General features: G+C 44.2%; 1 pseudogene; it reads right to left on the bottom strand.

Annotated features, from left to right (window-relative positions):
• Positions 1-1,049: 1,049 nt before the first annotated feature.
• Positions 1,050-17,509, bottom strand: part of LOC134343335 (uncharacterized) — a 64,648-nt pseudogene continuing 48,188 nt past the window's right edge.

Below are 17,509 nucleotides of genomic sequence, written 5' to 3'. Positions count from 1 at the left end.
CCATTAGTCCGTGGATGGAAACTGGAAGACAGACTCACTGAAGCTCCGAGGGCTTGACAGAAAGATTTCCAGACTTGGGAGATGAATTGGTGCCCCCGGTCAGAAACGATGTCAGAGGGGATTCCATGTAGGCAGAAGACATGTTGGACAAGGAGGTCGGCTGTTTCATGGGCTGTAGGGAGTTTGAGAAGGACTATGAAGTGCATGGCTTTGGAAAAACGGTCCACAATAGTGAGTCTAGTTGTGTTACCATGTGAAGGGGGTAGTCCAGTGACAAAATTGAGAACTATGTGGGACCAAGGGCAGCCAGGGACAGGTAGGGGACGAAGCAGCCCAGCAGGTGGTCGATGGGAAGCTTTTCTGCGGGCACACACAGTACAGGCGGAGACGAAGGAGCGAGTGTCAGCATCTATGGTGGGCCACCAGAAGTGTCGCTTCAAAAGGGACAGGGTGCGGCCGATTCCAGGATGGCAGGCGAACCGGGAACTATGCCCCCACTGAAGAACCTGAGAACGGACAGAGTCAGGCACGAAGAGGCGACTGGGGGGGGGGGCCATTGCCTGGATCTGGCTGAAGCCCGACTTATAATTCTGCGTCAAATGTACGCTGTAAGTACCATGTACCCTACGCCGTAGGGTGACGTGCACCTCCCCAAAAATGTAACTCACGCGTTGCGGTGACGCAGACCGCAACAACTGTGACTGGTCCACTTGGTAGCATCACATTTCCTCCTACACATTTCCAGTTGCTTTTCTCCCCCATGTCTGTACACTGATGCGAAATAAATGGTTGGAGACGATGAACCAAACAGTCAAATCCGCCTGCCGACATCCAAAAATATTTGAATTACGTTTCCTCGACCATGTCTCTCACGAAGAAACTCAACACAGTGGCATAAAAATCCCACTGCCAACTAGCATTTTGGCAGTGAATTGCAGAGTGACGCAGACACAACTACGCATGCTCGCTACGGCGTAGGGCTACGCAAAAGTATAAATCTGGCCTACGGTGTAGCCAATACGCACAAGTATAAATCAGCCTTGAGTCTATTAGGACTTGCTAACTACGGACTCGATCTCCCAGGTGAGAGCAGCCACGACACAGGATGGTGGAAGGATGGTATCAGGATCGGAAGAACCTTCCTGGGAGACGTACTGGTGAGAGAGAGCATCTGACTTTATGTTCCTGGAACCAGGAAAGTAGGTAAGGGTGAAGTTGAAGTGGCCAAAGAACAGTGCCCAACGGGCCTGGCGGGAGTTAAGGCCTTTAGCTGTCCGAATGTATGCCAGGTTCTTATGGTCCGTCCAAACAATGAATGGGTGTTCTGCTCCCTCCAGCCAGTGCCCCCACTCATCCAAGGCGAGTTTAATGGCCACCAACTCATAATTCCCAACATCATAGCTCCGTTCAGCGGGGGATAGACAGCAAGAGAGGAAGGCGCAGGAATGAAGCTTTTGGTCCGGGATGGAGCATTGAGAGAGGACTGCTCCCATCCCAGAGTCGGAGGCGTCCACCTCCACTATGAACTGGCAAGATGGGTCAGGCTGGACCAGGATGGGAGCGGAGGTGAAACACCTCCTAAGCTCTGAGAAGGCTGAGTCCGCTTCGGGGGTCCAGTGGAAGGGGGTCACAGGAGAAGTGAGCTGAGTAAGGGCTGCTGCCACCCAGCTGTAGTCCCTAACGAAGTGACGGTAGAAATTGGCGAATCCCAGAAATCGCTGGAGTTGTTTAAGCAAAGTGGGTTTGGGCCACTCTGCCACCGCTCGGATCTTTTCGGGATCCGTTCTCACCTGCCCGCTTTCAATGATGTACCCCAGGAAACTGATGGAATGGGCATGGAAATCGCATTTCTCGACCTTAACAAATAGCTTGTTTTCCAAGAGTCTCTGAAGAACCTGGCAGACATGGAGGGTGTGCTCCTGGAGGTTACGGGAGAAGATTAGGATATCGTCCGGATAAACAAGACAAATTGGTTGATAAAGTCCCTAAGGACGCCATTGACCAGAGCCTGGAACACAGCGGGAGCGTTGGTCAAGCCGAAAGGCATCACCAGGTATTCAAAATGACCGAGGGGGATGTTAAAGGCTGTCTTCCATTCATCTCCCTCCTGTATCCTGACCAGGTGATAGGCATTCCACAAGTCCAATTTAGAGAATACAGTGGCTCCGTGAAGGAGCTCGAATGCTGAGTTGATCAGGGGCAGGGGATACTTATTCTTTATGGTAATGTTGTTCAGGCCACGGTAGTCGATGCATGGGTGTAGCGAGCCGGCTTTCTTCACCACAAAGAAGGAAACAGCGCCTATGGGGGAAGATGAGGGTCAGATGATGCCAGCCATGAGGGAGTCATTTACGTGCATCTCCATAGCTTCTCTTTCTGGGCGGGACACGCTATACAGCCGACTGGTGGGTAATGAGGCTCCGGGGAGAGGGTCAATCGGGCAATTGTAAGGGCGATGTGGAGGCAGAGAAAGGGCCCGTTGCTTACTAAACACATCTCTGAGATCATGATATTCTACGGGAACGGTGGACAAGTCAGGGGGCTCAGAGGCGGACAAGGTCACAGTGACCTCCACTGGGGGAAGGGCTGATTGCAGGCTAGAGGAATGGCAGAACGAGCTCCAGCTGACTATCTTCCCGGTGGGCCAGTCGATGTGGGGGTTACGACAGCTTAGCCACAGGTGGCCGAGAACTAAAGGGGCCTGAGGAGAGGAGATTAGATTGAACCGTATCTGTTCCCGATGGTTTCCGGAGAGAAGGAGAAGCAGGGGTTCCGTGCATTGCGTGACATGGGCCAGGAGTCTACCATCTAGCATATTGGCATCCAGGGGGGTACACAGAGGCTCACGAGAAATACCGGCTTGGAGAGCGAGGTTTTCATCCAGGAAGTTTGCCTCTGTGCCGGAGCCCACTAGTGCTAGCAGAGGCAAGGACTGTTGATGATGACACAGAGTGGCTTGAAGCTGCGTTCAGGGTTGGGGAAGGTTCTGCTACTGGGGAGCCCTGCCCCTTTTTTACCGAAGGGGACAGGTGGCAAGGAAGTGGCCGGACTGACCGCAATATAGACACCCGCCTGCTCTCTTTCTCCAGAAGCGTTCGGCGGGAAAAAGGTGGACCCGCCCCAGCTGCATGGTTTCCTCTCCCGGGGCGGTGGAAACAGCCGGACTGGGAGCTACTCAGGGTGCAGGAGGGGGAGAGAGGCATGTTCTGGTGGGAGGTGGTAAAGAGAGCCAAGAAGTGGCCAAAGGTGGTGGACGATCAGTTCTCTCTCTACGGTGCTTCCGGAGGTGATTGTCCAACCTGGTGGCCAGGGAGATCAGGGAATCCAGGCTGTGGGAATCGTCTCTCACCGCCAATTCATCTTTCCCAGGTCGCTATGTCCACCCCGAAATACCCCCTGGAGCGACTCATCGTTCCACCTCGAGTCAGCTACTGATGTCTGGAACCCCACTGAATATTCAGCGACACTGCGGGAGCCCTGGCGGAGAGTGAGTAGGCACTTAGCGGCGTCCTTACCCTGGATTGGGTGATCAAAGACCTTTCTCATCTCCACAATGAAGCTGGCGGAAGAGGAGTAGATATCAGGTTGGTTGTCCCAAACTGCTGTGGCCTACGCTAATGCGCTCCCTCGTAGCAAACCCATGACATAAGCAACTTCAGACTTATCTGTGGAGTAGGTCGATGGCTGCTGCTCAAACACCAGGGAGCATTGAAGGAAGAAACCCCAGCACTTCCCCAGGTTTCCAGCATATTGCTCCGGTTCTGGTACGTGAGGCTCTCTGGGCTGGGTTGAGTGATATGAGTGGAGACACGTTTCACCTGGTTACCGATCTGCATGACGAGAGCAGACTGGGAACGGAGGTTCTCCATGACCGGAGGAGTTGGTCGTGCTGTCCCAGTAGGGAACTCTGGCCGGTGAGGGCTGGTAGGATGGTGTTTGTGTCTGCTGGGTCCATGTTGGCCAGATCGTTCTGTTGAGGTGAACGGGTGAACCCAAATGCTGGACACTGACATGGAGAGACAGAGTCAACACCGGCAAACAACAGTGCAGAAACTAAACTTAGAATACACAATTCTAAGCGGCGTAGGATGTGAACTACTACATTGGCTGGAGCAATGATCTAGAGATGAGTGGATGGAAAGCCGGGGTATTTATGCTACAGGTTAGATGAGATTCAGGTGCGCCGCAATCAGGAAGCCCGGGAGAACAAAAGGAACGCCAGAATGCCGTGCCCACCGTGCTGACACACACACACACACACACACACACACACACACACACACACACAGGGAGCGAGACAGACAGGGGAGCTGGAGAAACACAGGGAAAAGGGAATTAGGAGAACATGAGGAATAAACGGAAGGGACGGCCAGGACAGTGACACTCTGTTCAAAATAGACAAAATACTAGACTCAATGTCAATGGAGGGAAATTAATAGTTGAGGTTTTGGGCTGAGACCCTGCATCGATTATTCAACCCGTGCAGACGTTATTTGTTTTTCTCTTTCCGCAGATGATTCCTGATCTGCTGAAGTCTTTCCAGTATTTTCTGTTTCTTTCAGATGTCTCATTTTGAATATAAGCATTAGATTTCCCAGAGAAAAGATCTACAATTAATAAAGTTTGAACTAGAAGGAAGTTATTAACAGGGCTGTGAACAGCTTTGTGATATTCTGAGTCATATTTAAGGGGCTCCATTAGAGCGTCTCGACAGTGACACTATATCAAAAATATATCATGGGTTGTGAATCATTCTGGGACATCTGAAGTTTGTGATAGGTGTTAGAGGTGGAAGTATTTTTTATTAGTGCAAGTCCATTCACGTTAACAACAAAGGGCCTTCCTTTATTAACAACAAAGTACCTTTAGCAGGTCTACATTATCATCTAATGTATTGGGAAACCTGCATGACGTTCTAAAAAAACACACACAAAATGCTGAAGGAACTCAGCAAGCCAGGTAGCAGTTATGGAATAGAGTGCAGTTGATGTTTTGGCCTGAGACCCTTCATCAGGACTGGAGAAAAAACGCTGGAGGCAGAATAAGAAGGTTGGGGGGGGCGGTGATTGAAGGAAGAAATGCAGAGTGATAGGTGAAACCAGGAGGGGTGAAGTAAAGAGCTGGGAAGTTGACTGGTGAAAGAGATAAAGGGCTGGAGAAGGGGGAAACTGATAGAGAGTACAGAAGTCCATGGAAGAAATAAAAGAGGAGGAGCACTAGAGGGAGGTGATGAGCAGATGATAAGGAGAGAGAGGGAAATGGGAATAGGGAATGGTGGGGTAGGTCATTACGGGAAGTTCGAGAAATTGATGTTCATGCCGTCAGGTTGGAGGCTACCCAGACGGAATATAAGGTGTTGCTCCTCCAACCTGAGTGTGGGTTCATCACGACAGTAGAGGATGCCATGGACTGACATGCTGGAATGGGAATGGGTGGCTATTGGGAGATCCCACTTTTACTGGTGGTCAGAGCATAGGTGCTTGGCGAAGCGGTGTCCCAATCCACATCGGGTCTCACCGATATACAGGAGGTCACACCAGGAGCACCGGATACAATATATGACCCCAATAGGTCTCAGGTAAAATGTCTCCTCACCTGGAAGGACTGTTTGGGGCTCTGAATGATAGTGAAGGAGGAGGTGTGGGGACAGGTGTAGCATTTGTTCTGCTTGCACGAATAAGTGCCAGGAGGGAGATCAGTGGGGAGGGACAAATGGAGTCATGTAGGGAGCAATTCCTGTGGAAAGCAGAAAGTGGGGTGGAGGGAACAATGTGCTTGGTGGTGGGATCCCATTAGAGATGGCAGAAGTTATGGAAAATTATGTGCTGGATGCAGAGCTGTTGGGATGACAGCTAGGACAAGAGGAACGCTATGCCTGGTGGGGCAGTGGGAGGGTGGGGTGGGGGGAGACGTACGAAATGAAAGAGATACGGTTGAGGGCAGTGATGATGGTGGAGGACGGGAAGCCTCTTCTTTGAAGAAGGAGGACATCTCCCTAGTTCTGGAATGAAAAGCCTCATCCTGAGAGCAGATGTGGTAGAGAACGGAGGAAGAGACAGAAGGCGATGCCGTTTTACAAGTGACAGGGTGAGAAGTGGTGCAGTCCAGGTAGCTGTGAGAGTCAGTGAGTTTATAATAGACAGCACTGCTGAGTTCCTCCAGCATTTTGTGTGTGTTGCTTGGATTTCCAGCACCTGCAGATCTTCTCTTGTTTGTGACATTCTAAGAAACATACTTTACTACTTATAGAATGTTGTCTTTCTGAAATACCACATAAATAAGTAATGGAATGGAGAGTTTTGCAAAAATAAAATCTGAAACATGATAGATTTTCATTGTAAGATTAGAAACTTGGCAAACAAAGTTATTTTTAATATACACTCAATTTCCTGACAGTTTAGTGTACTTTTTACTAATTGCTATATACATATTCAACCATTCTTTGGCTAATGATGCTGTCTCGGGTTGATTACTCTCAAGGTGCACTGCTTTTGCTCTACATTTTTGTCTTTTTATCCAATTGCTGCTACTCAGGTTTTAAAGAAATCTTTGGATATACTTTTACGAAACTCTGGAACTCATTAAAGCAAGGCATTTGGAAAATACAATGAAATAATCATTGTGTGTGTGACCAAATGTAGTCATGGCTTCATAAACGAAAAAAATGTGTTTGCTGAATATATTCTGACAATGTAACTAACAAGGTGGATAAAGACAGCCCAGTGGACATGGGATTTGTGTGTTTCTGCCTCCTGTTCATTTGTGGTAATTGTTATATCTGAGTTCAGTCATGTCATGAGTTGATATCCATACACGTGGGTTTCTGAGGGGAGGCTCTATATAATAGGTAAAACTAGCTTTATTTCTCCCCAATAACCTACAGTTTCTGAGGCTTACCCGAACTCAGAGCTCAACTAAAGGGGCATCAACCAGGTACTTTAATTGGGTCTAAACGAACCCCAACACCATTTTGGGGCTACTTTCACCAGAGGTGCTGCAGTAGTTCAGGAAAGCACTCATAATCATCATCTAAGAGGCTATTAGGAATGGGAAATAAATGCTGTTTTTGTCATCAATGTTCAGACCACAAAGCGTAAATGAAGAAGTAAAAGCTGATTTATACTGGTGTGTATGGGCTACGCTGTATACCTGATATATACTTTTGCGTAGCTCTATACCGTAGCGAGCATGCGTAGTGTCTTTGTCGCTCTGCAATTCACCACCAAAATGTTAGTTGGCAGTGGTGCTTCTATGCGACTGTGTTGAGTTTCTTCGTGGGAGACTTGGACAAAGAAACGCATTTCAAATATTTTCGGAGGTCAGCAGGTAGATTTGACGATTTGGTTCATCATCTCCAACATTTATTTTGCATCAGTGTCCAGATATGGTGGAGAAAAGCAACCGGAAATGTATAGAGGAAATGCGATGCTACCAAGCAGACCAATCCCAGTTGTTGCGGTCTGCGTCGCCGCGACACCTGAGTTATAAATTTGGGAAGGTGCACGTCACCCTACGGTGTAGGTTACGCAGTACCTACGGCATACATTTGACACAGAAGTATAAATTGGGCTTAAGCATTATGTGCTGAATGATAGCTGGCTGAAAGTATCGTTCGTTTATTATGTGCCATGTTATGACATGAGAGATCTCGCTCTTTCCATGACCATGATTGTTCTTGTCAAATCTTTCTACAGAAGTGGTTTACCATTGCCTTCCTCTGGGCAGTGTCTTTACAAAACAGGTGACTCCAGCCATTATCAATACTCTTCAGAGATTGTCTGCCCGGCACCAGTGGTCACACAACCAGGATGTGCATCAGCTGCTCTTACAACCATCTACCACCTGCTCTCAAGGCTTCTCATGACCTTGATCAGGGGGCTAAGCAGGTGCAACACCTTACCCAGGGATGACCTGCAGGAGAGTGGAGCGAAGGATTGCCTTCAACCTCCTTTGGCAGAGACGTACCACTGCACCGTCACCTGAAAATATTTTATAAGCCAGCAAATATGTTGTCTTTTCAGATACTTCCACAGTTTTGTAGTCATGCATAAAACAATCTAAATCCAGCTATTATGCATAAGTATGAATTTGTAATCAGACACAAATCAATGCTTTGATGAACAGAATGAAGTTTAGAATTAGATCATCTTTTGGTTAATGAAGCTGATTCCTTCCCCAGATTATATAGAATATGCTTGTCTTCTGTTTACAATGACTCACTCAATTACTTGCAAAAAAAAAATGAAATTATCCCCTAGTAAAATATGCAAGTTGAAATTCCCTTTGCATCTCTTGTAGTACACTCCGGTGATACAACACTTAAGGATATTAATTCAACCTTGCTGCTAACATTGCTTGTCTTCAATGAATGACTCATCCACATAAAGGAACATGAGGTTGCACATTAAATTTGACAAATTACATTTATCTTTCTGCTTTCAGTCTTGTCCCTAAACAAATATTTGTAGATTATTTACTTTCTAACAGAAAAATATGTATGTAGTTTTGAATGTCTTCACTGGGAATGCATTCACGATGTATTCATTCTTCAGTAAAAATAATATTGGGTCAATGTTTACTCTGCTTAATTCTAAAGGAGGAAATGGTCTCACCAGGTTAACTTCTTTATTGCTGGAGACCAGAATCAAAGGAATGGGTAGGCCATGGAGCAAATCAGTTGCATGTACGAAAAGGTCATTAACATCCTCTCCAGCCGAGCACCCATCTGACTAGGGCATATCATTGTTCTGCCAAAACTTTCTAGAGCAGCAGAAGAATATGAACTGGAGTCAAGAAGTTGTATGGCTCCACAGCTCCCCATGTCCATTTCAACCATTGTAGCATCCACCCTGATCCTATTTGCCTGCATTAGGCCCCAAATCATTTTATGTGTTGCCTATTCAAGTGCCTGTCTAAATGTATCTTAGCCATATCTGATCCCTCCACCTTCCCCAGCAACGAATTCCAGATGATCATCTATTAAGATTAATAGAGTTATAAAATATCACATGCAGAAGATGTTGTTACAATAATACTGGTAAAAACAGTGTAAATATTAGAAAATGGAACTTATCTCTGTAAACCTAATTGTTAGGATTTACATATCAATACATAGATCCACTCATCAGATTGGGACCAAAAAGGATCTCTCCCAAAAACTTTTTTCTGCGATGGATGACTAGTTTACCTGCAATTTGTTGGTATATTTCTCCAAACACAAGAGATTCTGCAAATGCTGGAAATAAGCAACAAACAGAAAATTCTGGAGGAACTGAGCAGGCCAGGCACCATCAATGGAGGGATTGTTATTATTTCAGGCCAGGAACCTTCTTCAGGACTCAGCCAGAGATACTGCCTGAGTTGCTGAGTTCCGCCAGAATTTTGAGTATATTTTTGTCAGAATTGAATTTGTGTTTTGGAAATTCTTTGTAGAGTTATAATCTGTTAGAATTTGCACCTCAGAATAAAACGTGCTTCATGTAAAATAATGTATCTGTTTAATGTTCTTGTTAGCTGGAAGTACCTCCAATTGACAACTACTGTAAGTCTCTGGAAAAGACACTAAGGTAGGTTATTTTAATTAATCCTTGAAATATTGGCTGATAAAGTATAACCTCCTTAAAGTAAGGATATGCGTAGACATTTGTAACTGATAAGATTTGTGATCTTGACTTATGTTGAGGACTCTACAGCGTGTACACTCAATACCCTCTATCCCCTTGTCCCCTTGTCTCCCTCATCTCCCCTGCTGATACATCCAGCTATGGCAGAGTCATTAGAAAACTTCTGATGATGACAAGACTCTGTGCAATCATGTTTGCTGTTGTGTGCTGGGGCAGCAGGCTGAGGGTAGCAGACACCAACAGAATCAACAAACTCATTCGTAAGTCCTGTGATGTTGTGGGGAAGGAACTGGACTCTCTGATGGTGGTGTCTGAAAAGCGGATGCCGTCCAAGTTGCATGCCATCTTGGACAATGTCTCCCATCCACTACATAATGTACTGGGTGGGCACAGGAGTACATTCAGCCAGAGACTCATTCCTCCAAGATGCAACACAGAGTGTCATAGGAAGTCATTCCTGCCTGTGACCATCAAACTTTACAACTCCTCCCTTGGAGGGTCAGACACCCTGAGCCAATAGGCTGGTCCTGGACTTATTTCCTGGTATAATTTACATATTACTATTTAATTATTTATGGTGCAACTGTAATGAAAACCAATTTCCCCCGGGATCAATAAAGTATGACTATGACTACGACTATGACTATCACACATCACATTTTAACCCTATGCACATTTGTTTTAAGTACCTCCAGCATGGGGAAAAGATTCTGGCTATCCATTCTTCTGCTGCTTCTTGCAATTTTATATTCTTCAATCAGGTCACACCTCAGTCTCCTTCACCCCAGGATAAACAAGCCTAGTCCATCCAATTTTTCCCAATTACTAAATAACTGCTGATCAACTGGCTGCAGTGTTTACTAAGAACTTTAACCTCTCACTATGGCAGTCTGAGGAACCCACCAGCTTCAAGTAGGCTTCTATATACCGCTGCCTCATAACGTGACAACCTGTCTCAATAGGTGTTGTCTGGTAGCACTTACATCCACAGTGATAAAGTGCTTTGACAGATTGGTGATGAAACAGATAAACTGCTGTCTGAAAAACAACTTGGATCCATTCCAGATACCATCTCACTAGCTCTTCACTCAACCCTGGAACATCTCAATAGCAAAGATGCAGACATCAAGGTGCTCTTTATCAAGCTCAGCTCAGCATTCAGTGCCACCATCCCATCAAAACTAATCAATAAACTTCATGTACAATTCGATCCTTGATTTCCTCATTTGCAGACCCTAGTCAGTTTGGATAGGCAACAACATCTCCTCCATATTCTCCATCAGCACAGATGCCCTCAATGTTGTGTGCTTAGTCCCCTGCTCTGCTCACTTTGCACATGAATGTGTGGCTAAGCGTAGCTCCAATGCCGTATTTAAGATTGTTGACAACATTACTCTAACAGGCTGAAGGTGGTAATGAATCAGCATATAGGAGGGAGATTAAAAATATGGCTGACTAATGCCACAACAACAACCTCTCACTCAATGTCAGCAAGACCAAGGGACTAATTATTGACTTTAGGTGGAGGAAAACAGAGGTCCGTGAGCTAGTCCTGATTGGGGGATCAGAGGAAGTGAGGGTCAGCAACTTTAATATTCCTGGGTGTTAATCATTTCAAAGGACCTCTCCTGGACCCGACACAAAAGTGCAATTATGATGAAAGCACAAAGGCAGCGCCTCTACTTCCTTAGATATTTACAAAGGTTCATCATGACATCTAAAACTTTGACAAACTTCCATTGATGTGTGATGGAGAGCATATCGACTGGCTGCATCGCTGCCTGGTATGGAAACACCAATGCCCTTGAAGAGAAAATCCTACAGAAAGTACCGGATACAGCCAAGACCATGAGAGGTAAAGGCCTCCCCTCCAATGAGCACATCTAAGTGAAGTGTTGTTTCAGGAAAGCAGCATCCAGCATCAAGGATCCCCAACACCCAGGTCATACTCTCGCTGCTGCTGTCATGAAGAAGGTACAGACGCCTCAGGACTCACACCAACAGTTCAGAGATAGTTATTACCCATCAACTATCAGGCTCTTGAACCAAGGGGAATAAGTCGAGAGTTACTGTCCTCAACAGGAGGTTCTTTGGTTTGGAATTCTACCTCTGTTTTTCATATACATGAGCAGCAAGACAAAGGAAACAGGGGACATTACAATCCTAAAAGAAAGTGAAAGGATTTATACAGATAAGTGGAATGAGCTTCAGTAAGACATTCCTTGACTTAGAAACAACAAGATACATCAACTAAGTATATCACTAAACTTACAAGAGACATTAGCAGGTTCAGTGATTGGTTATTCTAGATAATTTGTTCCATTTCTTTGTCAGTTTTTTAAAATCTGTAAAGTATTTTGTAATTTTATTTAATGGAGCCTAATTTGCATTGGCTCATCTATTTCACTGAATTGTGGACCAAATTGCCTGGTTCTGTTTAATAAAAGTAGCTTTAATCCAGTGGAATAGATCTTTTGGGTCCAAAAGGTGCATTCAGCAAAGCATGTGGAAAAATCCAGACATTCCCATTCAAAATTACAATCCACCTATTTAACCAGCTCCTGTAAATATCTACATTATAATTCATGTTTCTTTCTTTTCGGATGTCTCTCGACCTGTTGAATATTTCAACATCTATTGTTTTATTTGGAAATACCCAACACTCAGTTCAAAGGTTCATAGGTACATTTAATGTCAGAGAAATGTATACGATATACATCCTGAAATTCTTTTTCTTTGCATCCATCCATGGAAACAGAGGAGTGCCCCAAAGAATGAATGACAGTGAAAACATTGGAACCCCAAAGACCCCCAGCTCCCCCCTCCCACATGGAAGCAGCAGCTAAGCAACCATTCCCTCTCCCCCCACCAGCAAATCAAGCATGGGCACCCCCCACCGAGCACTCAAGCGTGTAGCAAAGCGTCAATAAAGACACAGACTTGCTCCATTTTGGGACTGTGCAAATTACAATTTCTCCAAATCTAATGTTGCCAATGGTGGAGATGTCAATGATACTGCCAAGTTACACAGTTGTGCTCAGTATCTAAAAGCCGAAGCCAAATCTTTGCTGTCTACAATCTTCAGCTCAGCTGTCACCATTCCATGTTTTCCACTTGAAACTCCAGCCATCCCATAAACTCTGACACAATACCATCAGGAAGCGGGTACAGGAGCATCAGGAATAGGAATGCCAGACTGGGTAACGGCTTCTTCCCCCAGGCTATGAGAGTAATGAATATACTGCCTCCTCCAGGGTTTCATCACTCAGATGGCAAGCTGTTACTGTTTACTGTTTGCCTGAGCTGTGCACTTCAAATGCACTTTCAATTATACAGTAGATTCCAGTTAATTTGGCCATCGGCTATTTGGACCTGTCGCTTATTTGAGACAACTCTTAAAGAACAAAACAAATCAAGAATATAGCTGGGATTCCCTTTGTTTATTTGGGACACTATGCTGCTTAAATGGGGCAAAAGGCTGTTGCCAAACATATTCTAACTAGCATCAGTCACGTGTACATTCTGTGGCCATTAGACACTACACTACGCTTCATGTGAACAATTTTAAATAGCATCACTTGCGTGTTTGTGTTCAAAAGGCAGTGATTTTTCTCACTGAGATTTGGCGGGTAATAAACAGTAAGACAATTCAGAACTGTTTTGCTCACTGCAGTCTCAAGCATTAAGGTTTGGAGATGCCAGAAATGGCCGGGAGTGAAATTGAAACAATTTCTCTACTTCAACAAGTTAGGAACTACAGATAATTTGAAGGTATCAACAATTGTCTTGAACATTACAATTAAAATGAAAATTTGGAGGATGCAATTGTGTAAGGTATTATTTGAAAGCAGTAGACTATCTGTATGAGGTGTATGCACTGATTTACAGTCAATTAAAAGCACGTAGCAGCGTACACTGAATGAATTCCTCTGTCCATAACTATTAGGAACTAAATACTTTGTTTTTAAGTGCTGTGGTAGTTTTGGCGGTGTTCTAATTAATTCTGTATTTCATTTAAATACTGTACATGATTTGTTACTCCATTAAATGGTAGTTTGTCTTTTTTATACTTTTAATAATTCAGTTAATTGGTGCAGCCACTTAATTGGGCCAATATGTACTGGTCCCAATGTGCCCAATTAAATGGAATGCACTGTATTTTATTTACTTATTTGTGGTGATATTTTGTTTATGTGCTGTGTGTGATACGTGTATTGTTGGTGTACTGTGGTCTGGAGAAATGTTACTTGATTTGGTTACATATATGTACAGTCAGATGATAATAAGCTTGAACTTGAACTACCTCTAAACATCAGCCAAATGTTACAAGCAGTTTTGTTTCTATTTCTACACTTGGTGAGTGGCCTGGTGCACGTTGAGAGCCAATGAGAACAGCAGGCAAGGCTGTTGAAAACTGTAAAAAAGAACTGTAGATGCTATAACAGAACAGAATACAAAACAGAAAATGTCTAAAATGCTCATTAAATCAATGTCATCTGTAGATAGAGAAACAATACTGGGAAAAGTGAAAAACCAAGACACAGGAAAGACTTTAGATGCTGGAAACATTGAGCTATATACAAACTGATGGAGGAACTCAAATGGTTAGGCAGCATCTACTGAGGGAAATAGACAGCTGATATCCTGGGTCCAGTCCCCTCTTCCAAATTGGAAAGAACGAGGAAGATAACAAGTATAAGGTTGGAGGAGGGGTGGAGCAAGAGCTGGCAGGTGATTGGTGAATCCAGGTGAGAGGGGAAGACAGGTGAATCCTAGTGAGAAAACAAAGATATTTAAAGTTGCAGAGATGGGGTAGGTTGTCCAACTGTCATAATACCTGGAAGACAGAAGAGAGCCATTGGGGGGAGAACTATTTCTCACTACTGCATTATCAGTTGTGCTTAATATCATGAAAGTTTAAAAAAAAACATTCAACATGGTAACATCGTGGTTAGCACGGCACTATTACAGCTCTATTATTAGAGTTGGCACGTGGCCAAGTGGTTAAGGCGCTCGTCTAGTAATTTGAAAGTCACTAGTTCGAGCCTTTGCTGAGGCAGTGTGTGTGTCCTTGAGCAAGGCACTTAACCACACATTGCTCTGCGACGACACTGGTGCCAAGCTGTATGGGTCCTAACGCCCTTCCCTTGGACAACATCGGTGGCATGCAGAGGGGAGACTTGCATCATGGGCAACTGCTGGTCTTCCATACAACCTTGCCCAGGCGTACGCCCTGGAAACCTTCCAAGGTGCAAATCCATGGTCTTTATGAGACTAACAGATGCCTATAATTACAGCTCGGGGCATTGGAGATCGGACTTTAGCTCTGATGTCGTCAGTAAGGAGTCTGCACATTCTCCCCCTGGAATGTGTAGGTCTTTTCTGGGTGCCCTGGTGTCCTCCCACAGTCGAATGACGTGTCAGTTAGTCGGTGAATTGGTCGTTGTAAATTGTCCTGTGATTAGGTTAGGGTAACATCAGGGGTTGCTGGGCAGCGCAGTTTGAAAAGCTGAAAGGGACTATTCCACATTGTATCCCAATAAATAGACAATAGAGTAAATAAATTTCTAAGGAATAAAATTATAGTATTATGAGGACAGACTGGATAAGCTAATACATCAGACACTAACTGCAAGTGAAAATCATCAACAAAACACTTCTAGCTTAGTTGAAATATCATAAAGTGTCAGCATCATTATACAATTAAGCACATTATATTCAATGAAAGTTAATTTCTTGTTTCTCTAAATGCCTACCATGATAGAAATAGTCTGAACTAATTTTTGTGTTCAGCTTCAAACAGTCTATCATCACTAGAAAAGATTTCTGAGGAAGAACACTTTTGAAAAAAATTGCTGTCCAGTGTAATTTAACTCTACAAGTCCAGGTGGTAATTTGTAAATCTACATGCACTCCCTCCATCCAGGGTAATCTGCTAAGAAGGGATCACAGGTTCCAGCTATGGTCTAACCAGGGCTGTTTCACACTATGGGGCATTTTACTGTTTGTACCTGTCTGCGGCACTTTAACAGTTTATATTTAACTCTTTTTGGATCTTCATTGTCTTCAGCTTGTTACCATTTTGAATGTATTTAGATCCAAAGTAGATGAATTCAGCATATCTACATTAAACACATTTACCAGAGTTTTGTCCACTTTTTCATATTTGTTTTTCTCATTTTAAATTGGATATGTAGATTAGATTAGATTAGATTAGATTATGAGGACACGCAGTCCTCTTTTATTGTCATTTAGTAATGCATGCATTAAGAAATGATACATGTTTTTCCAGAATGATATCACAGAAACACATGACAAACCAAGACTGAAAAGCTGACAAAAACCATATAATTATAACATATAGTTACAACAGTGCAAAGCAATACCATAATTTGATAAGAACAGACTATGGGCACAGTACAATCTCAAAGTCTCTCGAAAGTCCCACCATCTCACGCAGACGGTAAACCTCCAGAGCCACAAACTTGCCAATGCAGCATCCCGGAAGCATCCGACCACAGTCCGACTCCGCGTCCGTCCGAAAACTCCGAACCTCTGACCAGCTCTCCAACACCAATGCACCGAGCACCATCTCTGCCGAGCGCTTCAACCCCAGCCCTGGCAACAGGCAATAGGCAAGGCCGAGGATTTGGGGCCTTCCCCTCTGGAGATTCTCAATCGCACAGTAGCAGCGGCAGTGAAGCAGACATTTCAGAAGTTTCTCCAGATGTTCTTCCGCGCTTCTTCACGTCTGTCTCTATCAAATCAGGATTGTGTATGGCATCCTACTTCACAGATACGATATCAATTCAGAACAGCTGCGTGCGCTGCATCACGCCGCCATCTTCTCCTCCCTCCGTAGTTTATAGTCCCAAAATCTAAGTCATGTATAAGCACCATGAATAGTCAAGTCTCCAGCAGAGAACCCCCTGGGATGTTGGTTACATTCTTCCAAGAGTATCTCTTTCCAGTCAACCAATTTCTTAACTAGTACAGTACAATAGCTTGCTTTCGGTTCAATGAGTTTCACCTTTTGGGGTGGGGATCATTATCAGCTTGCTGTAAGTCTACATAGATAAGAGGCATCACATTTTCCAAATCCACATCTCTAGATACTTCTTCCTAATGGTAACAGAAAATTACAACAAAAGAAGTTATCATTTTACCCATCACAGAGAAGCCCATTAGAATAATCCCACTTCTCAGCTCTGAAGTATGGCTTTTCAGATAAGAGAACAGTCAAAAACTATAATGACTTTTGAGCCGCTCACAAGCCTGCAATATAGCAATGCTGTCTCACCTGGAAAAATTTAATCATTACAATTGCCCACTTGGTCTCAAGTGAACTCACTAGATGGTGCTAAATCTCTTACGTCCTATTTGGAAATAGAATTAGGGAGATACAGCTTGAAAACAGGCATTTGGCCAAAATCGGTATTGACCATTAACTACCCATTTCCACCACATTAGTCCTGTTTTTTTTTTAATTCTTCCTACATTCACATCATCTCCCCCCAGATCCTACACTCACACTCATACTAATTGCAATTAAAAGTGGTTAATCAATTTACCAAATCGCATGTCTTTTGGATGTGGGAGAAAAACAGAGAACGTGCAAAGATCCACACAGGTTGCACCAGATGAGAGGATTGAACCCAGGTCTCTGGCTGTGTAAGGCAGCCGTTCTACTGTCTGCATCCCTGAGTCACCTGCTTTGCTAGTCTTCTGATTTCAACATTCAGTATAACAGAGAATCCTAATTTTCCAATAAATCCAAGCGAATTTTTTTTGTCCCTGCAATTCAAAATCCTCGACAACATAAACTCCTGTGCTGTCAATATAAAATTTCAATGAATTGCTTCTAATCCAACAACACATATACTACA

This window comes from Mobula hypostoma, chromosome 3 (genome assembly GCF_963921235.1).
Source record: "Mobula hypostoma chromosome 3, sMobHyp1.1, whole genome shotgun sequence".
NCBI lineage: Eukaryota > Metazoa > Chordata > Chondrichthyes > Myliobatiformes > Myliobatidae > Mobula > Mobula hypostoma.
This window is presented reverse-complemented; position numbering and strand designations above follow the sequence as displayed.